This window comes from Panthera leo, chromosome C2 (genome assembly GCF_018350215.1).
Source record: "Panthera leo isolate Ple1 chromosome C2, P.leo_Ple1_pat1.1, whole genome shotgun sequence".
Lineage (NCBI taxonomy): Eukaryota > Metazoa > Chordata > Mammalia > Carnivora > Felidae > Panthera > Panthera leo.
In genome coordinates this window covers 67,828,835-67,854,503 of record NC_056687.1, presented here as the reverse complement: position 1 = coordinate 67,854,503, position 25,669 = coordinate 67,828,835, and the positions used below count along the sequence as shown (strand labels likewise).

The 25,669-nt window shown below is 39.1% G+C and overlaps 1 protein-coding gene across 1 annotated transcript in view; it reads left to right on the top strand.

Moving 5' to 3' along the window:
- The first annotated feature begins 10,478 nt into the window (after positions 1-10,478).
- The window catches only part of PARP9 (poly(ADP-ribose) polymerase family member 9), a 62,714-nt gene continuing 47,523 nt past the window's right edge, over positions 10,479-25,669 (top strand). Inside the window, exon 1 of the mRNA XM_042903731.1 lies at positions 10,479-10,622. The gene's annotated coding sequence lies outside the window, so the exon portion shown is untranslated. The remainder of the gene's footprint in view (positions 10,623-25,669) is intronic.

The following is a 25,669-nucleotide window of genomic DNA, read 5'->3' as shown; positions in this document are numbered from 1 at the left end:
AAAGAATATTTCCAGTGGCTTATAATCCATGAGTCTCCAAATTTCTCAGAAGAATTCTCCTTTCATTAATCTTGAGTGTATGCCATCTGGTAAATATCAAGTGTCAAAATGGTGGAAACTACAGAATTCTGAAGAAGAATCCACATCAGTAAATCTCTTCATATTAGAATCACCTTGAATTCTTTTAAAAACTACTGATCCCTCCCCCCCACCACATACCTGACCAATTAAAATCAGAGTCTCTAGGGGTAAGTTCTTGGCATCTATAGTTTTAAAAGCTTCCCAGATGATTCGGATGTGCAGCCAGCACTGAGTATCATGGATGTCAACTACAGATGGGGTATAGTGCCTGCACCTCCTGCTAATTGGTGATTCCAAGGGGAGGGGAGGGGGAGCAATAGAAGGGGAGGCAGCAAAAGCCAGGCTGAGCATTTAGTACCTGTACTGGTAATCTTTATCCTTTCTCATTCTGCCTGTGTCTCAGAAAGTGCTCAGACAGGAGCAACAGGGTATTTGTGAAGGATAATATTATAATAGGATGTGTATATGTCCTCCCCATAAATGTCGATTGGAACAGGAGAGAAAAAACAGAACTGGGTTGAAAATAGGTAAAGATAAGTTATAGAGAAATAAAAGAGGTGCATATGCACAGCCTGGTTTGTGGTCAGCTTGGATCTCTTCACATGAGAACACATGGAATGCAGGGGATGGTGAGTATAGCCCTGCTTGAACCTCGGGTGGGTTTAACTTCCCAAATTTATATGGTCTTCATCTTTGACCTTAAATCACAGAACCAGTTAATTAGACGCCATTGTTTCTTGATGGATTTACTAAATAGTACCACTTACCTGGAAATAAATAACATCTCCACTTATCATCACAAGCTTTAGACCTTCTTTGGTTTGGGTTGAGGCTATCACATGTCTGTTGGAAAGATCATTTTTCCAGCTGGCTTGGTCTCTTGACTGTGGAGAAAACAGTAAAAATAATTACCAGGCAATGCTATCTGGAGACTTTCTTCATAGGTGTCCAAACAGAACCTATTAGATTCATCATCTCTCTAACTCAACTCATAAGCCAACCCTAAGATTCAAAAGCAAATAATGTATTACCACAATGTATTTAACACTTCAAATGCCAGTGAGCTCTTTTACTTATTCCCCCAAGAATTCTAGCTTAGGAGAACCTGCTCATATCCCCTAGCTCTTACTATTTAAGGGCACTTGGGTCTTATTTCCAGCTGTATTTCTTTTCTTTCTTTCTTTTTTATTTTTTTAATGATATTTATTTATTTATTTATTTATTTATTTTTGAGAAAGAGACAGAGCGGGTAAGAGAGGGGCAGAGAGAGAAAGAGAGACGGCGGGGGGGGGGGGGGGGGGGGGGGGGAGACACAGAACCTGAAGCAGGCTCCAGGCTCTGAGCACAGAGCCTGACACAGGGCTAGAACTCACGAAACTGTGAGATCACGACCTGAGCCGAAGTCAGACTGAGCCACCCAGGCACCCCTCCAGCTGTATTCCTTGTCAGAGGAGTTTCTGTAGTGCCAAAGCCTGCTTTGCTTGCAGGTGTAGCAGAGAGGAATTGCAGGTAAATTAACCAGCCCTCCCACCACCCCCTCTCAAGTCCTCATCCAATGATTGATAGGAGTTCCTGTAAAACCACCCCAGCAACCTTGCCTTCCAGGTAGGCCTCACTCTGAGTTTCCCCAGTGAGATTAGTGGTAATGGATTTGAAAACACACCATCAGTATCTTTTACTTCCCTATTTAGATCATTTGCACTTGAATCCTGTCTCAGGTTCTCTTCTGAGGGAACCCAAACTAAGAAACACCCCTTAGTTCTCCACAACAACGCATTTATAACTTGACTATTCATCAGTCATAGAATTTTAGAATTTAAAGGGTCGTCACAGATCATCCAGTACAGAAACTTCATGGGGGGGGGGGGGAGGGGGTGACCGGTGTACAAAGAGATGAAACCACCTACTTAAAGTCAAATTATTAGCTGATAAAGGACACAATCCTTGAATCTGCCCTTCACGGAATCTGCAAGAGGAGCTGATCTGCCTGACGGTATTGTCACACTTACCAATGGTAAAAACATGGGATACATCACCACCCCATCCCATAAACCTTGTCATCCACATCTGTCACAGACATTAATTGGTATCAACACTCTTTTTCAATCAATGCAGATAGTTTCAGAATCTTGCTCAACGCAGAGCTCCAGGCAACAACTGTCGTTTGATCAGAGGTAACCCATGAAATGAAATGTATTTTCCATGCCTGATCTAACTCAAAAAGGATGGGACTTTTCTTTGCTTAAAATAATCTTAGAGAATTTTCCACACTCTACTTTCTATAACAAATAGGAAACTCCAGAAGGACTGGAAATGGGCTTGAACAGTCCTCTTCACTTGATCAAGAATTTCATTTTTTATACTCTCCTGCATGTACTGTGGTATGTTTGCTGCAAGCATTATCAATGACCTCCCACCCTGGTGAGCGGTGGGATAAATGGGTATTAAGAAGGGCCCTTGTTCTATAAAGAGCTCATCAAACTCCACACCCGAAAAACAAATAACCCAGTGAAGAAATGGGCAGAAAACATGAATAGACACTTCTCTAAAGAAGACATCCGGATGGCCAACAGGCACATGAAAAGATGTTCAACGTCGCTCCTTATCAGGGAAATACAAATCAAAACCACACTCAGATACCACCTCACGCCAGTCAGAGTGGCCAAAATGAAGAAATCAGGAGACTATAGATGCTGGAGAGGATGTGGAGAAACAGGAACCCTCTTGCACTGTTGGTGGGAATGCAAATTGGTGCAGCCGCTCTGGAAAGCAGTGTGGAGGTTCCTCAGAAAATTAAAAATAGACCTACCCTATGACCCAGCAATAGCACTGCTAGGAATTTATCCAAGGGATACAGGAGTACTGATGCATAGGGGCACCTGTACCCCAATGTTTATAGCGGCACTCTCAACAATAGCCAAATTATGGAAAGAGCCTAAATGTCCATCAACTGATGAATGGATAAAGAAATTGTGGTTTATATACACAATGGAATACTACGTGGCAATGAGAAAGAATGAAATATGGCCTTTTGTAGCAACATGGATGGAACTGGAGAGTGTGATGCTAAGTGAAATAAGCCATACAGAGAAAGACAGATACCATATGGTTTCACTCTTATGTGGATCCTGAGAAACATAACAGAAACCCATGGGGGAGGGGAAGGAAAAAAAAAAAAAAGAGGTTAGAGTGGGAGAGAGCCAAAGCATTAGAGACTGTTAAAAACTGAGAACAAACTGAGGGTTGATGGGGGGTGGGAGGGAGGGCAGGGTGGGAGGGAGGGCAGGGTGGGTGATGGGTATTGAGGAGGGCACCTTTTGGGATGAGCACTGGGTGTTGTATGGAAACCAATTTGACAGTAAATTTCATATATTAAAAAATAAAATAAAAAAAAAATCAATTTCAAAAAAAAAAAAAAAAAAAAAAAAAAAAAAGAAGGGCCCTTGTTGTGATTAGCAATAGATGTTATATGTAAGTGATGAATTGCCTAATTCTACTCCTGAAACCAACATTACATTCTGTTAACTAACTAGAATTTAAATAAAAACTTGAAACAAACAAAAGAATGACCTCGATCTCCCACCCTGAGAATTCCTCGGGTATAGACTTTTTCAAAGCACTGATATGAAGACTAGAAAACCTTTCAGAAGAACCAGCCACATTCTCTATCAAATTTTGTTTTTTTCCTTTTCAATGTTATGATTGGTGTCTTGTGTTAAATTCTTTTCACATCCTACAAACAACCTGTTATTATGACCACTTCCTTGACTATATGAGACTCAGTTGAAGTCCTATCATCCTCTATGCTGTTTTTTATGTCTTCCCATACTGCTGGTTTCATATTCAACTCGGTGACTTTATATTTAAAGATGATATGGCAGAAGTTTTTGGAAATGTCCTCTTTCCAAGTCTTGATGACATTGATCTTTGTTCTTCTTTGAGTGAGTTCAGTGGTCGCAGACCTGAATGTTACCTCTAGCCTCTTACAGTTGACTTGGTGCCATGTTACCTCAGAGTGTCACCTTCCCCTTTTATAATTTATCATTCCAATCAGGCGATGCTTCTTCTGCATGATCTTCCATATGAGAGGATGCAGAGCCACCCAAAATGGTGCTAGCAACTTTCTCAGGGGCTTCTCCTTTCCATATAAGGCTACGCCCAAAGTCACATAATATGGAAACACAGTAATGGGCCTTTCACTGAAGACAAGCTTTTTGGCCAAGTAGGTGTCCACCACTAAAAAAAGAAAAAGCAAAAGGTAGGTATTCAGACAAAATCTTTGGCACAAAAAGAAATCCTGGTACTAATGAGACTCTGCAATATAGTATATCTCCCTAAAATGGTACCACCACTGTCAGGCAGCTCAATGAAAGATGTGACATTCATGAATGCAATGGACCCAATTCGCACTGAATGAAATAGATCTATTCCATTCATGTTTACTTTGTAGTGAAGGTCTGTACAATTAATCTGGTATTCCCATTGACATTCATTACAATATTGGGGAGGTGATTTTTTTTCTGAAAAAACAAACAAACAAACAAACTTGGCTCTTAAAGATTCAATAAATACAAACAATAATGCATGAGCAATTAAAAATGAACTGTTAGAAGTAAAGCCAATACCATTTTTAAAGGAATAGTTGTAATAGTCAAAAATAGTTAAAAACAATTGCATGCTGTAATAAAAAAAATTCATAAAATTAGTTCAGATTCCCTAGAAGCAGAGCCTGAGATGAGGATTCATGTGAATTATTAAAGTTGTACCCTCAGGAAAAACCTGTAGGATGTGAGAGACAAAGACAGAGAATGTGGTTCAGGTTAAGCCTGGCTTCTGCTAATCCTGCAAGGAGCTCTGGAGTATATAAATTGCATTATGGTGTTATCCCAACCTTGAGACAGGGAGCTGGGTTTTAGAACCTCATACCAGTCAGTTATTGTCTACAGGTCATCCTGGTTGGGTGATGAATGTAAACTCCCAGATACCTCCAGTTCCCAGGCCTTTAGTCTCCTGAAGGCAATCTCTCTGGAGAAGGTTGTGAGTCCTTCACAGCAATACCTATAGCAGTTGAATTATGAAAGAACCTAATAAATAAAAGAGACCCCAGGACTTTTGGAGAAGCACCAAAAGAAAGGAAGGGCACTAAGAAAAGTCCAAAGAATAACTGCACAAGTTTGGGAGAAAGAAAGTGTGGCTTAGCAGCTAGTATAAAAACATCTAAGGGATTTCGGTTGACAGTAAATTCTGTATAAATCAACAGTGATGTAGCTGTGTTTAAGAAGGAAAAAAGGGGGCGCCTGGGTGGCTCACTCGGTTAAACAACTGACTCTTGATTTTGGCTCAGGTCATGATCTCACAGTTTCATGAGTTCGAGCCCCGCATTAGGCTCCGTGCTGACAGTGCAGAGCTTGCTTGGGATTCTGTCTCCCTCTCTCTGCTCCTCCCCAACTCGTGGTATCTCTGTCTCTCTCAAAGTAAAAATAAATGTAAAAAAAAAAAAAAAAGAAAGAAGAAGAAAAAAGAAAGTCACCAAATGCTGGGAAGCACATGGAGCAGTAGGAACTCTCATCCATTGCTGATGGGAATGCAAAATGGTACAGCCACTTTGGAGACAGTCTGGCAATTTCTTACAAAACTAAACATACTTTTACCATATGATCCAGCATTTGTACTTTATGGTATTTATCCAAATAACTTGAAAACTTATGTCCACACAAAACCTGTAAATGAATGTTTATAGTAGCAATATAGCTTTATTCATAATTGCCCAAACTTGGAAGTAACCAAGGTGTCCTTCAATAAATGAATGGATACATAATGGATATGATGCCTCCATAAAACAGAATATGATTCAGAGATAAAAGAAATGAGCTATGAAGCTACAAAAAGGCATAGAGGAAATATAATGCCTGTTGCTAAGCAAAGGAGCCCATCTGAAAGACTACATATTATATGATTCCAACTACATGACATTTTTGAAAAGACAAAACTGTGGAGACAGTAAAAATATCAGTGGCTGCTTGCAGTTTGGAGGAGGAAGGGAAGGGTGAATAGGTGAGCACAGGGGATTTTCAGGGCACTGAAATTATTCTGTATGAAACTATAATTGAGGACACATGACATTATGCATTTGTCAAAACCCAGAGAAGCATCCAACACTAAGAGTGAGCTCTAATGTGATGGAATTTAGTTAATAATAATGTAGCAATACGCTTTCATCAATTGTAGCAAATGTACCACACTAATGCAAGATGTTAATACTAGGGAAAACTAGGGGTAGGAGGAATTCTCCTTACTTTCTGCTTAATTTTTCTATAAACCTAAAATTGTTCTAAAAATAAAGTCCGTTCATCTTTAAAAGGGTAGTAATGAGATTTGAGGCTATAATTAAAAAAAAAAACATAGTAACAAGAATATGTATGGTGAATAAATAACCCTATTCTACTTTTGACTGGTAAAAATAGGCAATACCTGGGGTATGGTTCTTAGTTTAAGGTGCCAAACATTGCAAAGGGATTATGAAAACTAGCTATGGCGTTCTGAAGAGGGAAACTGATGCTGTAAAAGGATTCAAAACCACATCACATGAGGATATATAAGAGGAACTGAATATATTTAACTTGCAGAAGTACAGATAATAAGTAGATGAAGGGAGCTGCACGTAATAGTTGTCATTAAACATTTGAAGGGTTATCTTATAAAGGATTTATTTCTACAACTTTAAAAGGAATAACAAGGACTAATAAGTAAAACATATTTGGGCTTCATATGCTGCTAAATTTTTTTAATAATTAGAACTGTCCTAAGGAAGAATGGGTCAACTTGGGGGACAATGAGTTCCCAGCCAAGCAGAAGATGGACCATCACTTAGGGATGTGATTTTACATCTAAGACAACCATTTTTCTTTTTGCGGGGGCAGGGGAGATTTTTCTCTAAATTAAATTCATTAGCCTATTTCTTTTCCTTCCTTCCTTCCTTCCTTCCTTCCTTCCTTCCTTTTTTTTTTTTTTAGAGAGAAAGAGAGCACACAGGTGTGCAGGAGTGATGGGGGGCAGAGAGAGAGGGAGAAAAAGAATTTGCTGTGGGGCTCCATCTCATGACCCTAAGATCTTGACCTGAGCCGAAATCAGGAGTTGGATGCTTAACCGACTCAGCCACCCAGGTGCCCTGACTAGCCTATTTTCAAATACATGTTACCCAGTAGAAATAGTTTATTACAGTACTTTTATGTCAGAGGTGATAACAGTATCAGAATGAAGGACACCGAACTATTCAAACATCACTTAATAATAGCACTTTATCCTGTAGCAGCTGAGACCTACATTTATCTAGAACACAATTCATATCTATTATTTCCCATCAAATTAGTAACTTATGCTTTCCATTCTTTCCTAATTTGATAGTTATAATAACTTTATTTATTGAATACCTGGTTTGTGTCAGGCAGTGTACAAATATTATCCTACTTAATCTTCATAACGACCCTGAGAGATAGGTTTTATACCCACTTTGAATGAGGAAACAGAGTAAGGAAGTGACATTGCTATCACTATCCAGCTAGTAAATTCTAGAATTTAAATACGTATCTTTGGGATTCTAAAGGCCAGTGATGCTCTATTTCTATATAGAAGGCTTAGGAGTGACAATCTGGCTAGAAGTAGGGGGCAGTATGTGGAACTTGTCTTAAAGCTGTATTTCCTTGGATTGTGTAAGTAAGATGGCACCAATGATCCCTGATAATCATGCCTTTCTATAACTTCCTTCCATCTTGTATCAAAGTTGGTCTCTGTGACCAACAGAATATGGCACAAGTGATGCTGTGTCACTTCTGACGCTAGATGACAAAAGGCACTATAGCCCTTGCCCCCTCCCCTGCCACCCTCTCTCTCTCAGATAACTCAGTCTGGGGGCAGCCAGCTGCCACATCACGAACAACCCTATGGAAAGGCCCTCAAGGCAGGGAAGTGAGGCCTCTGGCAGCAGTTATGTGAGTGAGCCTAGAAGAAACTCTCCAGTCCCCATCAAGCCTTCAGATAACTGCAGCCCCAAATAACAGGTTGATAGCAACCTCATGAGAGATCCTTATCTGGAATCACCCAGTTAAGCTGCTCCCAAATTCCTCACCCTCAGAAAGTAGGATAATAAATGGTTGCTATGTAAAGCCACTAAATTTGGTATGGAGCAATAGAAAACTAACACAGACCGTATGCTTATTTAGGATGGCTTGAAGAGGCAGGCTGGTGGAGACAGAGGAGATAAGGTTAAAACCCCTACCCCCTAATCCTTTGTGTCAAAGTCATTGCTGAATGCCAACCTCTGATAACTATGCAACAATATGAATTTTAAGGGTCTTAACAAAAAAATATAAACAACAACAAAAGCCTCAAAACCCAACCAAACAAAAACAAAACAGAATATAATAGAAAACAGAGTATAACGGTTCCTTAGCAAGAAATGCATATTGCGGCAAAACTTTTTTTCCAAATTGCAACAAATGTTTTTGTTTTTACATAAGGTATGGGTTGAGATATAAAATACCTATTTTTATGGTGCCCCATGGTTTACAAAAAGTTTGTAAAATGCTGCACTACACCCTATATCACTCTGCCTCTCCTGATGGCTTCTTTAGCTCACAATGGTTGGAGTGCAGACTCAGGCTTTTAGCTAACCCAACTTGCACATTATCTCGAGACATTGACTGTGCTTAGCCACTAGCCATTTACCAGAGTATAACCATAATTAACTGTTAAAAAAAAAAAGCTCTTCAGATGTCAACACTAGCTAAGGACTAGGTGACAAGTACGCAAGAGAGATGGGACCTTCATATTTTGCAACTTTGAGAGGTTAGTATGAGTCCTAAGAATTATACCGTTTTAAATGTAGATGTCTGCTAGGTGAGGGATACCCACACTAAACATTTGTCTTCTCATAAAGTGCCAATTAAAAATGTCCAGTGGTGTGGGGTGCCTGAGTGGCTCCAATGGTCAGGTGTCAGACTTCAGCTCAGGTCGTGATCTCACGGTTCGTGGGTTCAAGACCCATGTCGGGGTCTATGCTGACAGCTCGGAGCCTGGAGCCTGCTTCTGATTCTGTGTCTTCCTCTCTCTGCCCCTCCCACGCTCGTGCTTTGTCTCTCTCTGTCTCAAAAATAAATAAACATTAAAAACAATGTCCAGTGGTATCAATTCATTGCTATATGAAGAATCAGATATTATTTCAGTCTAGTCCTAAGACTATTAGCTTCTTAAACCACTATTGAAAGTTAAGCTCCTTTTCTTTCTAGAGAGGATCTCAATTTTTGGCTGTCCTGCTTGACTGGTTTCCTTCCAAGCTATGTGAGAAAGATCCTAATTTTTGCTTCTCTTCTCTTGACCTCATTCATTTCCATCCCCCAGCCTTCTATCTCCACCTACAGTTTCAGGGATATTTTTTGGCTTTAGCAACTCTTCCTAAGGATCATAGTTAGGAGGGGATGTGCAGGTGAAATATGGCCATTAATAATGGTATTTATTTAGTCATATTATCTAAAATATAAACTACTCTGTGGCATAAGCTCTTTGGGAGTTTGTTACTACCTTTAAAATGGTTCATTTAATTTTCCAAATTCTTATCATGCTCTTTGAGAAGTGATCAGATTATGAATACATCTTGAAGCTAGAGTGAACAGGATTTCCTAAGACTAGGTGTGGGATATGAGAGACTCCCAGGTTTTGGCCTGAGCAAAAAATGATGAGTTTTTGGGGTTAAGTGTGGGGGCGGGTGGGGGGGGAGGGGAGGGGAAGAGGGCTGGAGCCAATGACCAAGAAAGAATTCTTGAAGACGTCTTCAGTGCAAAAGGTGATGTTATTAAAGCACAGGGACAGGACCCATAGGCAGAAAGAGCTGCACTGGGGTTGTGAAGAATGGCTGGTTTTATACTATTGAGTTGGGGACGTAAAGTCAAAAGGGAGGTCTCCAGAGGGACTTTGATATGCTAAAGAGGACTCCTAAGATACCTGAGGCCTTGCTATTGTCAAGCTTTGTTTTCCCTCTACTAAGGCATTAACATTAGGATGGTAGGGGGTTCCAGGAGAAATGCTACACTCTGTATTTGCCTTAAGTATTTGTCAATGGGCTGCCACTTATGAGGATATTCAATTTTACCTGCCATTTTCTTCTTGCCTTTGTTTCCCATATCACTACTGAGGGGTGATGCTGGGGCTCCAGGAAACAGAGTCTATAGGTTTCTGGAGATTAGTCTATTGACAAGATTGCCTTTTTCTTGTAATTTACCAAGATATTTGTAAACTGATGGAGACCCACGTCCTATATGACTGTGGTTTCTATCAGTTAGTCATTTGTTTTCTTTCCTCTCCTTTGTCCTAGGGTAGCCAGCAGTGCCTGAGGAATATCACACATGTCCCACCTAGGGTGTGTGTGTGGTGTGTGCTAGTCTGTATTTTGCCCTCAGCCTGCCTCAAGCTCCCTCATCACTAGGAGGATGGAACTGCTATCAACTGAGATGGGAAAGCCTGTGGATAATGCAGGTTGGTGGCATAAGGTGAGAAGGACTGGGAGTTTTGTCTTGGACATGTTATATTTATGTCACATACTTTTAGGCAACCAGGTGAATAGGTCTACTAGCAGTGAAAACTGACATTGGAGTTTATGAGAGAGTCTTGACTGGAGACATGAATTGAAAGTCATGGATACATAGACAGTATTTAAAGCCACCAGATCTCCAAGGAACTGAGTGTAGACAAAAAGAAGTAAAGAACCGAGCTCTAAATTAAAAGTTGAAGAAAAGGTAAAATGAAGGAAGAATGAGAATTAGCAGCTACCGAGGTAGGAGAACAAAGTGTGGCATCCTAGCAGCAAGTGAACAAAGTGCACTTAGAAGGAGAGAGTTATTTATCATTGAGTCAAATGCTATGAAGAGATCAAGTAAAATTAAGCCTGAAAACTGGTTCGTGAATTTAGTTTAGGAGGTCATTGCTGACCTTGACGAGAGCAATTTTGATGGAATAGTGGGGGTAAAGCCTCCTCTCGGATGGATTTGAGAAAGAGTAAGAGGAGAGAAAATGGGGATGAGTAATGACAAACTCACCTGAGAAATTTTTCTGCAAAGGGAAACCAAAAATGAAGCAGTAACTGCAGAGAAATTGAGGTCAAGAGAAGTTTTTGTTTTCTGTTTTTTTTGTTGTTTTTTTTTTTTTTTTTTTTTTAACTGCACAAAAAACAATTCTTTCATCTAGGTCTTCACAAAGACCTATTCAAAGCCTTGAGTTAATTCATGGCATATTCCAGTAAGAATGGGTGGCTTTGATGGTTTTCCTAACCACTTGTGTGGCTTCTAATTTGACTTCATTTGTGCATGAAATGGTTAATAATAACTGTAAAGATTTAGAAAGAAGAGAATCAATTACCTTGGTAGTCAGAAAACTCAACCAGGGCTGAACTCTTCTCTGGGAAAAGCTGTGCATTGGTTACCCCTTCTCCTCCATTTGTGGGGTTTTCCAAGAAAATTGTTATGTAATTTTATCAACATGAGGTGGCAGATTTTCAATCCTAATGGTTCTTGTCAGTTCCAGAAGTCTTGGGAAAATCTGAAATTGCTGAATTCTATAGTGTCTGACACAAACATTAACAAATGCCTTGTCATCTACAAATAAAAATCAGTTTATTGGTACTATAATCTCATTTCATGGGAAAAGAAAACAGATTTTAAATAGTAACTTGATTTAGAGGCCATAACTAAGAATTAAAATTTAGATACTATATTTCTACATAAAGTTAAATTTCACAGTATCAACTTCAACCTATCCCACGTTGCTTACTGAGAATGCATGAGTGCACACTGGCCTCCACTTAAGACCATTTTGGGAACATGTATCAACAGCTATCTCTCTAAATGAAATCAAGTATGTGCAGCCATTGTGTAAGCTGATAATAATAATGATTATAATATGATATTGTTTCTTCACTCTAATTTCTCTCTGCCCGCCCCCCCCCCCCCCCAATTTCACCATATCTTGGTCTCTATTTGGACATGTCATTGTCATAAGAATAAATTTGTTTATGCTCATAGGAAATTTGAGGGCATAGTCACAGTGGTTAAGAAAATACACTCAGGGGGTGCCTGGATGACTCAGTCAGTTGCGTGTCCAACTCTTGATTTTGGCTCAGGTCATGATCCCAGTGTCAAGGGATCGAGCCCTGTGTCAGGCTCTGTGCTGAGCATGGAGCCTACTTGGAATTCCCTCTCTCTTTCTCACTCTCTCTCTCCTTCTGCCCCTCTCCCCTGTTCATGGTCTCTCTCTAAAGTAAAAAAAGGAAAGAAAAAAAATACACTCAGAAGTCAGAATGTTACTAGCGGTGTGACTGTGACCAAATCATTTAATTCTCTCTAAACCTAGATTTCTTTATCTGTAAAATGGCAGTAATAACAGTACCTATCTCATAGTGCTATATGTTTTAAGAAGAAGCAAGTAAAAATTTAGCACAGTGCTTAGCATAGAGCAAAGCACTTGATAAATGCTAGTTATTAGGAGTACCAGAAATAATAATACATAATCCTTTGCAATTGTCTTACTGGGAGTTAGAAAGAGCACAACTTTTAAACAAAACCCACTGTGAGATGTCTAGAATCTCAAAGTAGGATACAAACACAATTCTCAAATGAAAGGTTAAAAGATATTGTCTGTCTTACCAGTATTTTTGAGAAAAGTCATGACAGCAACTTTAATATTGGGTATTATTTCCACCCTGAAGTCACCATTGGCTTCTGACCGGCCACTAATCAACTCCACAAGCAAGGAGAGCACATTCTCAGGCATGGTGTCTTAGATATTGTGAAATACAATCAAAATGGAGGCTTGTAAAGGGTATTTTGAAAACTCCTCTATTTCATCCTCTTCCATTTCATCCATTTTATCCACTCTTCTGAAAAGTATTACTTTTATACTGAGGTCTTCCAACTTAGCAATTTTTAAGGAGACAGAAATGTTTAAGATGTTAGAAAGGCTTTGGCCTTTATATTACTTTCTGATGTTGTTTTGGAAGAAAATAGATTTCACTCATTGCCTTATAAGAAAGAAAGAAAGAGGGGCGCCTGGGTGGCGCAGTCGGTTAAGCGTCCGACTTCAGCCAGGTCACGATCTCGCGGTCCGTGAGTTCGAGCCCCGCGTCGGGCTCTGGGCTGATGGCTCGGAGCCTGGAGCCTGTTTCCGATTCTGTGTCTCCCTCTCTCTCTGCTCCTCCCCCGTTCATGCTGTCTCTCTCTGTCCCAAAAATAAAAATAAAAAACGTTGAAAAAAAAAAAAATTTAAAAAAAAAAAAGAAAGAAAGAAAGAAAGAAAAGGCAAGGAAAGAAGAAAGAAAGGAAGGAAGGAAGGAAGGAGGAAATAAAGGAAAAGAAAATAGTAACTCTGGCTAAATGATCATGTAAAATTAAATATTATTCTTTGTAAGGTCAGATCTTCTCACCAAATCACAAGGAAAAAAAAAAAAACACACAAACATGACAATAAATGATGGTGCTCATCCACTGACATAAATTACTAGAGCTATAACTTGTTACTGAAAAGAAAGAAGTTCCTGTTACTGCATAATGAAAGGGCAATCTACAGATAACCAAAGTACAAAAATACTACACATTCACAAAGAAGACTGGGTATGGGGTAGACATTTATGGGGAGAATAGAGACTATTGCTTTCATTTTTCACTGTTTTTAACCCTTGAAAGAGAAATAAAGGAACTTTAAGCATGATAAAGAGGCTTACTCTGAACTCAGAAGTTAACAGTATTCACAGTGAAGAAACATGACAGTCACTCTCCTTAGAAATGTGAAAAACAAAATAAAACAAAAACTAAAAATGTGCTCCGTTACCACTTCTATTTTTGATATATTTTTCAGAATTCTTCCTGGTCATCAAAATAAGGTGGTGAAAAGAAATGAGGATAAATATAGAAAGGAAAAGATATCCAAAATAGTCATTCTTTATAAATACTACAACCACATATTATGAAAAAATTTTAAAATCATCAACACCATGAAGACAATGAAAAGACAATCCATAAAATGGGAAAAAATATTTGTAAATCAGAGTTGATAAGGGACTCGTATCTAGAATATATAAAGAACTCTTACAACTCAATAATAAAAAAGCAAATAATCCAATTTAAAAATAGGCAAAGGATTTGAACAGATACCTCTCCAAGAAAGATATATATATGGCCAATAAAGACATAATAAAATGTTCAATTGTTAGTCATTAAGAAAATGCAAATCAAAACTGCAATGAGGTACTACTCCACACCCACTAGAATAACTAAAATTTAAAAAGACAGACAATAACAAATGTTGGCAAGGATGTGGAGGAATTGGAACCCTCATACCTTGACATACCCTCATACCATGGGAGTATAAAATGATACGATCACTTAGGAAAATACTTTTGCAGTTCCTCGAAAAGTTAGAATTACCTTATGACCCAGACATTTTACTCCCAGATAAGAATATACCCAAGAGACATGAAACCTATGCCCACACAAAAACTTGTTCACAAATGCTACGGAGAGAATGTGTGCCCCCAAATTTCAGGTGTTAAAAATCCTAAATCCTTGGGGCACCTGGGTGGCTCAGTTGGTTAAGCGTTCGACTTCAGCTCAGGTCATGATCTCACAGTCTTGAGTTTGAGCCCTGCATCAGGCTCTGTACTGAGAGCTCAGAGCCTGGAGCCAGCTTCGGATTCTGTGTCTCCCTCTCTCTCTGCCCCTCCCCTGCTCATGCTCTGTCTCTCTCTGTCTCAAAAATAAATAAAAACATTTAAAAAAATTTAAAAGATACGGACATGATAAATTATAAAATTTGACAAAATGGAAGCAAATATAACTTAAAAAACAAGATAATACCAAATGAAATGATAAGGGACTTTGGCCTGCTACACTTTAAAATGCATCTTTCCACAGCCTGGAACAAAATATTTGCAAAAGACAGAACTGATAAAAAAAAAAAAAAAAAAAAAAAAAAAGCTGTTATCCAAAAATATAAAGAACTCTTACAATTCAACAATAAGAAAACAACCTGATTTTAAAATGGGCAAATATTATCATCCAACAGTGTATCACTGAACATTTTAGGTAAATAATACTCAAATATCAATCAATAGCCTCTGCCAGTGATGAGTGATTTACCATGTCTACGATCCTAGTTGCCTTCTTCTCTTCTAGGAGTAATTAATCTGAGTATGACAACTTAGTTTAGGCCAGAACACTAAGACATTCAATCTAATGGACTTAAATTAATTAAATAAGATTTTGACTCATCATCAGGGAAATACAAATCAAAACCACAATGAGACACCACCTTACACCTGTCAGAATGGCCAACATTAACAACTCAGGCAACAACAGATGTTGGCGAGGATGTGAAGAAAGAGGATCTCTTTTGCATTGTTGGTGGGAATGCAAGCTGGTGCAGCCATTCTGGAAAACAGTATGGAGGTTTCTCAAAAAACTAAAAATAGAACTACCCTACGACCCAGCAATTGCACTACTAGGCATTTATCCAAGGGATACAGGTGTGCTGTTTCGAAAGGACACATGCACCCCCATGATTATAGCAGCACTATCAACAATAGCCAAAGTATGGAAAGAGCCCAAATGTCCATCAATGGATGAATGGATAAAGAAGATGTACTGTATATATACAATGGAGTATTACTCTGCAATCAAAAAGAATGAAATCTTGCCATTTGCAACTATGTGGATAGAAGTGGAGGGTATTATGCTAAGTGAAATTAGTCAGTCAGAGAAAGACAAAAATCATATGACTTCACTCATATGAGGACTTTAAGAGACAAAACAGATGAACACAAGGGAAGGGAAACAAAAATAATATAAAACAGGGAAGGGGACAAAACATAAGAGACTCATAAATATGGAGAACAAACTGAGGGTTACTGGAGGGGTTGTGGGAGGGAGGATGGGCTAAGCGGGTAAGGGGCACTAAGGAATCTACTCCTCAAATCATTGTTGCACTATATGCTAACTAATTTGGATGTAAATTAAAAAAAAATAAAAAATAAAATAAAAAAATAATAATATTATGGGGGAAAAAAAGAATAGATGATGTTATAGGAAGTATACCAGAAATTCTGGATATAGTAACTTTATTCATAACTGCCAAAACTTCGAGGCAACTAAGATGTTCTTCTACAATAGGTAAATGGATAAATAAACATTGGTACAGCCAGACAATGGAATATTATTCAGTGCTAAAAATAAATGAGCTCTCAAGCCATTAAAAACATGGAGGAAACTTTGGGGCGCTTGGGTGGCTCAGTCGGTTAAGCGGCCGACTTCGGCTCAGGTCATGATCTCGCAGTCCGTGAGTTCGAGCCCCGTGTCAGGCTCTGTGCTGACAGCTCAGAGCCTGGAGCCTGTTTCAGATTCTGTGTCTCCCTCTCTCTGACCCTCCCCCATTCATGCTCTGTCTCTCTCTGTCTCAAAAATAAATAAACATTAAAAAAAAAATTAAAAAAAAAACATGGAGGAAACTTAAATGTATATTACTATGTGAAACAAGCCAAATCTGAAAAGGCTAACAAATGATTCCAACTAAATAATGTTTTGGAAAAGGCAAAACTATGGAAACAGTAAAAAAAAAAAAAAAAAAAAAAAAAAAAAAAAAAGCAGTGGGTACTGGAGATTAGAGGAGAGGGAAAGATGAATAGCAGAGTACAGAAGATTTTTAAGGCAGTGAAACTCTTTTGTATGGTACCATAATGGTGGATATATGTTACTAAACATTTGTCAAAAATCATAGAATGTAGTATACCAAGAGTAAACTCTAATGTAAACTATGAACTTTGAGTGATAATAACATGTTAATGTAGACTCACCAATTGTAACAAGTGTACCACTCTGGTGTGAGATGTTGATAGTGGGGGAAATTGAGGGGGGCCAGGTGGTATATGGGAACTTTCTGTATCCTCTGCCCAATTTTTAAAAATGTATCTTTAAGTAGTAATTATAAAGCTAAACAGTTCTAAATTAAGAATAGATGATGTGATGCAGGCAAAAATCTCTGATCTTGGCTGCAGCAACTTCTTACTCAACACGGCTCTGGAGGCAAGGGAAACAAAAGCAAAAATGAACTACTGGGACCTCATCAAAATAAAACACTTCTGCACAGTGAAGGAAACAATCAGCAAAACTAAAAGGCAACCAACAGAATGGGAGAAGATATTTGCAAATGACATATCAGATAAAGGGTTAGTATCCAAAATCTACAAAGAACTTATCAAACTCAACACCCAAAAAACAAATAATCCAGTGAAGACATGGGCAAAAGACATGAAGAGACACTTCTCCAAAGAAGACATCCAGATGGCCAACCAATGCATGAAAGAATGCTCAACATCACTCCTCATCAGGGAAATACAAATCAAAACCACAATGAGATACCACCTTATACCTGTCAGAATGGCTAACATTAACAACTCAGCCAACAACAGATGTTGGCAGGGATGCGGAGAAAGAGGATCTCTTTTGCATTGTTGGTGGGAATGCAAGCTGTTGCAGCCACTCTGGAAAACAGTATGGAGGTTCCTCAAAAAACTAAAAATAGAACTACCCTACAACCCAGCAACTGCACTACTAGGTATTTACCCATGGGATACAGGTGTGCTGCTTCGAAGGGACAGTTGCACCCCCATGTTTATAGCAGCACTATCAATAATAGCCAAAGTATGGAAAGAGCCCAAATGTCCATCAATGGATGAATGGATAAAGAAGATGTGGTATATATAATACAATGGAGTATTACTTGGCAATCAAAAAGAATAAAATCTTGCCAATGCAACTATGTGAATGGAACTGGAGGGTATTATGCTAAGTGAAATTAGTCAGTCAGAGAAAGAACAACCCATATACCGGGCGCCTGCATGACTCAGTCAGTTAAACATCCAACATCGGCTCAGGTCATGATCTCACGGTTCATGAGTTGGAGCCCCGCGTCGGGCTCTGTGCTGGCAGCTTGAAGCCTGGAGCCTGCTTCAGATTCTGTGTCTCCCTCTCTCTCTGCCCCTCCCCTACTCACACTCTCTCTCTCTCTCTCTCTCAAAAATAAGCGTTGAAAAAATTTAACACAATTTTTTAAATGTTAATTTTAAACACTCTAAAAGTAATAGAATAAAGGTTCTATACTTATATATTTCTATAAATTCATAATATATAAATATATATCTATAATCCACAATGTAATATCTATATATAATGTGATATCTGTAATCTATAATCTGTAATATTATTAATTTATATATAGATTCTATATTTATATATTTATAAATGCTTGTAAATATAAGAACATTTACTCTACATCATTTGGAGTGACAAACAAATAGATTCATTAAGAGGAATTAATAATCCTAAGTATGTGTACAGCTAATAATAGATTTTTAAAATATATGAAGCCCAAACTGATAGAACTTCAAGGAGAAATAAATCTGTAATTATACTTGGGGATTTCAGCATCCTTTCTCAATTACTGATAGTACAACTAGTCATAACATAAGTAAGGATATGAGGACTTGAACAACACTTTCAACCAACCTAATCTAACTGACATCAATAGAACACTTAACCCAATGACCACAGAATTTATCAAGATAGCCATATTCTGTCTAGAAAACAAATCTCAGTATATAAATTTAAAAGGATTCAAATAACACAAGCATGTTCTTTAACCACTGTGAAATTAAATTAGAAAGCAATAGCAAATTAGTGATAGTTCCAGCTCTGTGGATGAAAATCAACTGCCTTATGCTAAGTGGAAGAAGCAAGGCTCAAAAGACTATGTGCTGTACGGTTCCACTTATATGACATTCTGGAACTATCAGCACCAAAATCTGACCAGTATTTGCCAGGGACTCACCTTGAGTGAGCTTGATTCCAAAGGAACTGGTGGGAATTTTCAGGGGTGATGAAACTCTTTTTTCTATCTTTCTGTCTTTGTATCTTTTATACCTTGTGGTTGCTACACGATTGTGTACATTTGTCAAAAAACAGACTGTATACTAAAAATTATAAATTTGCTGTATATAAATTGTACCTCAATTTTAAAAATGAAAGGATGTCAATAGCGTTCATATACACAAATTGAAGATATAATGAATGAAAAATCTCATTTACAATAGCAAAAAAAAAAAAGAGATAAAGTATTTAGGAACAAACTTAACAAATATTCTATGTAAAAAAACTATAAACACTCTAAATTTAAAGACACAAAAGTAAACCCAAACAAATGAAATGATATCCTTTGTTCTTGATTAGAACATCTCAACACTATCTCAAGATGTCAGTTGTCTGTAATTTATAAGCTTAATGCAAATCCAGTACAAATCCCAATGAGCTTTTTTTTTTGACACTGATCATAAATCAGAAGTCAATCCTAAAGTTTATAAGATAAGCACATAAGAATAGCTAGGAAAACAGCAGGAAGGAAGAGCTCTTAAGGGAGCTAGCCCTGATATTAAAATATATAACAAAGCCTCTCTGCAGCAGATGAATAAACATGTCAATGGAATAAAACAGAAGTTCTAGAAACAGCCAAAGTACGTATAAAAATCTGGTATATGATAAATGTTGTATCTCAAGTTACTGAAGCAGTGCTAATCTTTTTAATAAATAGTGCTGGGACAAGTGGATACCCATTTGGGAAAAAGATAAAAGTTTTATCCATTCCTCAAATCATAAACAAGAATAAACTCCAAATGTATCAAAGATCTAAATGTAAAAAATAAAGCATTACAAATAAAATGCAGGACTATAACCTGGGCGATGAGGAAAGCTTTTAAAATATGCCCCAAATTCCAAATGCAATAAAATAAAAGATTGGTAAATTTTCCTATAAAAATAAAAACCGTTTGCATGGGGGGGAAAAGCCACCATAAGCAAACTCAGAAGACAAATGAAAGGTAATAGTTATAACATTAGTGATAACATTATTATCACAGATAAAAGATTAATATCCCTGATTGATAAGGAACTTTTGAAATTTGAGAGCAAAGAGACCAAAGATTCCCAGGAAAATGAGACACTCTACTCTCTTCCGAAACAAGTCGCGGCGGTAAGCTCCTCCCTAGGAAGAGAGGGTTCGAAGGCCCAGCAGTCTTCCGCGACGCCTGGTGCTGCTGTGTCGCGCGCCGCCCTCCGCACCCCCGCCCGTGGCGCCCCTCACCATCCTCCCGGAGGAAGGGGGCCAGGAAGCGGGTCGGGCTGCCGGGCTCCCCGCCGACCTCGGCCTCCCGGCCTCCCGATCGCTTGGGCTCTGTTCGCACAGCCACAAGTTGGTGCGCAAGTTCTTCGCGTGTCCGGGCCCGGAGAAGCACAGCGCAGCTCTCCCCAGCTTCGCCGGTCCACTGTCACCACCCCGGACCCACCCAACCGGCGTGTGCCTTTTCTTTCACTTTCTTTTCTGTGAAAAGCACTTCTGCCTTCCTTGTGGTCTTGAGGTTGCGAACAGCTGCCTAAAGATTATATCATCCATTGGGGACAGACATTGCTGTCACAAATTTGGTGGCCAGATTCTGAGCTCTGCGATTGGTCAGGTGTGGAACCCCAGTCGACTGCATCTGTTAACAGTGGGCATAGCTACTTTATATTATCATGGCGATTAAATGAGGCAAAGTATGAAATACTCTTCGAATTTCTTTGCATTAGAAAGAAATGTAAGTCTGTCATAAAAGCAAAGTGTCTGTAAAGGTGAACTTTCCACCTGGCTGGCTCAGTCCCTGGAGCATACCAGTCTTGATCTCAGGGTCTGGAGTTCAAGCCACAAGTTGGGTAGGAAGCCTACTTGAAAAAAAAAAAAAAAAAAAAAAAAAAAAAAAGGAAAGAAAGAAAGAGAAAGAAAGGAAGAAAGAAAGAAAGGACAACATTAAAGGTGAGCTTTCCAAAAGGGGTTCGGGCCACATGTATACTCAAAATGGGTAATCGAAGAGAGTTTAATAAAGTAATTACCTATATAGGTGGAGGCAAAGGGTTAACAGAAATTGGTGAGAAATGTTGAAGCAGCCTCACCCTCCCCTTACCATCTAGACTGAAGGGACAAGGGAGGAGTGTGTTCTACACCTGTTACAGGAACCCAAGTTCGACTGCCCTTGGTTAGAAAGGCCAATACACAAGAAAGGAGTTTTGATTGAAAAGGAATATAAGCTTTATTCAGGAGGCTGACCACCTGGGGAGAAGGCAGACTCTTGTCTGAAAACCTACCTCAAGGTTTCTGCCTGGCCGATAGATTTTTACAGGAACTTTAGAGAAGTTAATCAGTAAAAGGAGAGCACAGTGGTCTGTAGTCTGTAGCAATTCTTTTTTATTTTATTTTATTTTATTTATTTTATTTTTATTTATTTTTGAGAGAGAGCACGAGTGGAGGGAAGGGCAGAGAGAGAGAGAGAGAGAGAGAAGGGCAAAGAGGATCCAAAGGGGGCTCCATGCTGACAGCAGAGAGCCCGATGCAGGGCTGGAACTCAGGAACCATGAGATCATGACTTGAGCCGAAGTCGGAAGCTTGTGGGACTCAACCATCCAGGTGCCCCTGTAACACTTCTTGGTTGCATGCAGACTCAATGGTGCCAGCCACAGAAGTTCTCATAGTGGTTGTGTTTTGGTGTGGGGGCTGGGTTGTGCAAGAAGGTTTGGTTCCAGTCTTTCTAGGAAACAATGCATGATCTATAGATATACCAAGAAAGATTTAGTTAATCAATCACACGGGCTAAATGTACTTGCTAAAACTTAGACTACTAAGTTGGCCGGAGGGTCAGAGGCAACGGCTTCAAACCTGGTAAGAGCCATATACCTACAGGAGAGAGCCATTCCAGGGGAGCCATGGCTGCTTTCCAGAGACAGCAAGGGAAATAAGTCCCCCAACCACTAGCTTCCCCTACCTTCCTATCTCTTTCTGGTACTTACCATTGTTGAACCTAACCAACAATCAGGGCACAGAATGGAGTTGATGCAGTCCCAAGGTAGTGGATTTTGATAGCACATCTGTATTAATAAAGATAGGTATAAAGTATTAGGAACACAAGGAAATAGGGGATTTGTAATTTGAAGACAAGTTTGGAGGAAAGTGTTACGGAACCAGGCTGGAATGCTGGCAGAAAAACCAAGTGGCACTCGGAGATCTTGGTGGATCCGAGATTTATTTAACACTGGCGGGCTCAGAGGGGACCGTTTCTCCAAAGATCTGAGCTCCTAATGAAGGGGGGAAGGGTAATTTATAGTTGTCAGCTTCCATATCTATGGCGAGTTTTCACGCATGGCAAACAGGGCAAGAAGAACCTGGAAGAGGGGTCTCTAAGCTAGAGACCAGAGCTTGTTTTAGTCCCATAGGCCATCTTATGGTGTAAAACTTTATTCATTTTCCCAACATTCCCCCCTTTGCTGCCTTTTTAAAAATCTTTTATTAGGCATTACTTTTTAGCTCTGGCGGTTGGTACTCTGGGAAGGCTAAGATATGTGCTGCAGTTTGGCGAGCAACAGTGTTTTCAATAAAATGTACCAGGGTATTTAGTATGCAGGAGCCAATGGTCCATACAAGTAAAATTGTGGAAAGGAGGGGCCCTGCCAGGGCAGGGAGCCAGGGTGCCCAGTCTGTGAGATCCCATCTTCTCCACTGACTGATATTTTCCTGTTACCTATGTTGAATTCTTTCCTTGAGTTCCTTAACTTTAGTCCTGACTATTCCTGATTGGTTTACAAATTAGCAACATTCCTCCCCCAGAAAGATACAAGTCCCTCCTTTTTCTGAAGTGAGGAGATCGAGGGCTCGCCTATTTTGGAGGGACACTGCTGCCAGGGAGTTTTTTTGGCTTTGTCAGGTTACCAGGGAGTCTGCCATCCGTTCCACGTCCAGCTTGTTGGTGCAGTCTCTCTCAGTCCAACAGCAAGAAGCAAGATCAGGGCTATGACACCAGTAAGGGGCAAGGGCTGGCAGAGTTGCATCCGAACCCCTGGGCTCAGTCCACACGTTGATTCCTCAAGCTTCTGCCGTGCACAGGCCAGCCAGCTTCTGGGGTGTGGCTGGAGCAGGGCTGGAGATCTCAGGGGCCAGTGTCTTTTTGAGGGTCAGTTTAAGCGGGTTGATTGGATCTGGATCACTTCTCCAGGTTGTGGATTCCCCTGAGTTGGCCTTCTTAACTCTGGAGTGATGGACCCATGGGGTGATACCTGAAACTGAATCCTCTATTTGGTTGTATATCTGTAAAGTCCACCTCCAAGTCTTCAAAAGGGGCAGGTTTCTGATAACTGTCAGATCAGGTTTAGGGAAGATATGGTTTGCATATTTAGAGATCCATCCTGTTTTCTAGTTGTTTAAATACTCATATGCCCATGGGGTCTTATTATTATCCCTACAGAATAACAAACACAGAAGATTGTCTATGCATGAAACACTGTGGCAATTTTTCTGAAATTTACCTCAAGTTGTCTAGTTTAGGCAAACAACAAACATTTAAAGACAATCATAACTAGAATTTAAAATCCATAATGGTGCATTGTTGAAACATAGTTTTTCTCTCTAGAAACCCCCCTTTCCAGAGATAGCCAAATTGAGACCAATGCATTTGTAGAACAAATCCAGTCTTAACAAACCTGGCCTAATTATTTACGTAAGCCCAGCAAGAATAGCGATTTATCATGAGGATCTTTTAAAGTTTGCTTTTCTGGAAACTTTTATAAAGAATCTCCAGGTTGAACTTTTAGTAGCCTCTCTAGGCCAGAAGCCAAGCCAAATACCTGCCATCAGGCAGACCTGCAATACCTGTAGAATTGGGCAAATTCCTCTTCATGAGGTCCCCAAGATATCCTGAGGTTCCTGCACCTGCCAGGAAATGACCTTCTTTACTCACCTGGTGAAGCCGCTGGGAACTCTGTAAGCAAGGTATCAGGTCAACACTTCAAAGGGGCTTTATGGCTCCATGTTTCATAAAGCCAACCATAGTTCCTTAAACCTGTCTGGTCATATCTGAGTCTATGAATGTCACTCTCAAATATGACATTCCAGTCAAAGCCTTGGCAAAATAACCAGTATTTCCAATGGTGATCTGTTACAAGATGAACAGATTCTTATTGAACTTATGCAAACAATTGTAATTGTCATGAAATAAAGAATACTCACTGAGAGTTTTTGAATTTCAGGAGAGTTATGTAGAGAGAAAAGATAAATGCTTCAGTTTACAAATGAATACTTTATGACATTTCTGTATATCATAGATATCTTAAGAGAAAGTTTCCTTAATCTGGAAGAGCAAACATTAGACAACCAGCAATATTTTCAACAAGAATCACAAAACTATAATCTTCCTTAGTTCATTTAATCCTATGTTCCTAATTCTTGTTCAATTTGAATTCAGCTTTTTAGTTCTGGAAATTCTTACCCATTTTAGTATTAATCTTAAATATGTCGAATACCTGTATTTTCCCCCAAATTCCTTTTTATAAATCTCCTTGAAGAAGAAACACATTTTGTGAGAGAAAACAAACAATTATAAATGACAAAATCTCGGGGCGCCTGGGTGTCTTGGTCAGTTGAGCGTCTGACTTTGGCTCAGGTCATGATCTCGCAGTTCGTGAGTTTGAGGCCTGCATTGGGCTCTGTGCTGACAACTCAGAGCCTGGAGCCGGCTTCAGATTCTGTGTCTCCCCCCTCTCTCCCCCTCTCCCCTGCTTGCGCTCTGTCTCTATCTCTCAAGAATAAACAAACTTAAAAAAATTATTTTTAAATAAAATAAAATAAATGACAAAATCTCAGACACAGACATTGTTAAATATCTGATGAGAGTTCATTATGATGCAATTGACAAAGAAATTCGGTTATTTCTGTGACACATAACATTTCAAGTAATCAGAATATTAAGTGATGGCCTTATACCAAAACATTAAATAACTTTAGGACTTGCATATATATCTGGGCAGTTACAGCATTTTTACCTGTGCAATACAACCTAAGGTTTACCATTGTATGACAGTGCTTTTCCAAGTAACTTAGCATCCCAAATAAAAGGGCCTAATTGGTAAAAAAAAAAAAAAAAAAAAAAAAAAAAAAAAAGACTTCATTTACCATTTAAATCCTGGGAAGTTTGTTAAAACCTTAGGAAGTTATAAGTACATCCCAAATAGGATTACAGATCATTACAAATCTTAAAACTTTATTTATTCAATCAAGGTGAAAATAAAAGATCCTAATGGTGAATGTATAGCATTATATAGTTGTTACCAAAACCTAGCTCCTTTAACATTGAGAAGTTTTAACTAAGTAATCAAAGACCTGAAACTTTGGTTTTCCTGGAAGACAAACCTTTGTTTGCATTGTCTTATCAAGAACAGATCAACAGTCCAAGAAAACTTTGTAATTTGAGCAGAGAGAAAAGCAGAATTTCAACCTTATACCAGTGTACTTGTAAAATTCCATTCATCTCAACCTTAGTCCATCCTGAGCACACATAAAATTCCTTTCCAAAGATTCCCCTTCATGAACCTTCTACAACTTTGCTTTGCCTTCAAACTTTGTCCCAAAGCCATTTCTCTCCAAATAACCAGTC